The sequence below is a fragment of the Coenobita brevimanus genome, chromosome 13 (assembly GCF_032717465.1).
Source record: "Coenobita brevimanus isolate Jiangsu-jjx chromosome 13, ASM3271746v2, whole genome shotgun sequence".
Taxonomy (NCBI): Eukaryota; Metazoa; Arthropoda; class Malacostraca; order Decapoda; family Coenobitidae; genus Coenobita; species Coenobita brevimanus.
Genome location: NC_136966.1, coordinates 8,489,776 through 8,491,525, shown reverse-complemented (window position 1 = coordinate 8,491,525; position 1,750 = coordinate 8,489,776).

Sequence of the window (1,750 nt, the reverse complement as noted above, 5' to 3'; positions counted from 1 at the left end):
TTTTCCTCCTTCCCTTTCCTTCCTTCACCTCCAGTTCCTCCTTATATTTCCCTTCCTCCTTCTCCTTCCTTCACCTCCAGTCCCTCCTTCTGTTTTCTCTCCTCCTCCTCTTCCTCCTCCTCCCCCTCGCTACTCCTCCCTCTCATCCTTCCATCACTCCTCTCCCATCTACCACCACTCCTCCTTCCCTCTCCCCCTCCCTCCCTCCCTCCTGCACAGATTTGTTATGCCACCTCACACGCCTCTGGGAATTATCAATGCATTTTTACAAAGCTTATTTTCAGTGTCCATTATTAAGCAACCCTCAGCTCCCTCCCTCCCTCCCTCCCTCCCTCTCTCTCTCTCTCTCTCTCTCTCTCTTAAAATGAGCGATGTGGGTTTCCCGGTAAAGGCGTGGTGAGGATTTACATCACAACATTGGGCAGCATCACATTCACTATACATTCCACACATTCATTACACACACACACACACACACACACACACACACACACACACACAGAATCACCATACATACACATTCGCAAACAACATACACATTCCCCATCACACACATTTACAACATACACAATCACCACACCTATCACATTCACCACACATACACATTCACACCATACACACACAAAACACATCACACCATACGTTCAACATACAAAGCACCACATACACTAGACACATTCACTACACATACATACTCAAAACATACCTCACCATCCTCAGAGCACACACATTCACATATAATTCACATACACCAACACTATACGCACTAGTATCATACATAACCACATGATTCACACACACACACACACACACACACACACACACACACACACACACACACACACACAATTCACAAGCCACATACAGGCGGTGGCTCAATCGGTAGAGAGGTGGCCTGCAGTCCTACCGGACTGCAGGCCACCTCTCCCCGCTGGGGCAGGGGACAGTTTAAGGATTTAAATTTCCTAAAAGCAGACTTTCCTGATCTACCAGAAGACCCGCCGACATGTCGTAAAAATACCCCCGCTAATACCAATACACCAGTCCTGTATGAGACAGCCCTAACATGTATTCAGTATGGACGGTGGGCGTTAGCGCCGAAGTGGTGACATGTAGAGGTGTATGGTACGTGGGAGGACTACTGGGCCTTGAAAGCAGGCTGTGAAGCCTATGCCCAGAGTCGGTCACATAAAAAAAAAAAAAAAATCTCACACACACACACACACACACACACACACACACACACACACACACACAAAGACAGACATCAATATCAATGAATTTATATGACTGATGCAAAGTACACACACACACACACACACACACACACACACACACACACACACACACACACAAAGACAGACATCAATATCAATGAATTTATATGACTGATGCAAAGTACACACACACACACACACACACACACACACACACACACACACACACACACACACACACACACACACACACAAAGACAGACATCAATATCAATGAATTTATATGACTAATGCAAAGTACACACACACACACACATAAGTTACATCGTCACATACATTCACATCGCACACACACACACACACACCAGTGTTTATGCAGTAATGGGTTCACGTATTTTTTAACTCATGTCAGTGGTGTAGTGGACTTCATATGAAACACAGCAATAGATCTACCGTCGCTTTGGAAACAGTCTATTACAGGATAGATTAAAACTAAGATATCTATTTTAGGAGTCTAAGAAGAGGAGTCTGTG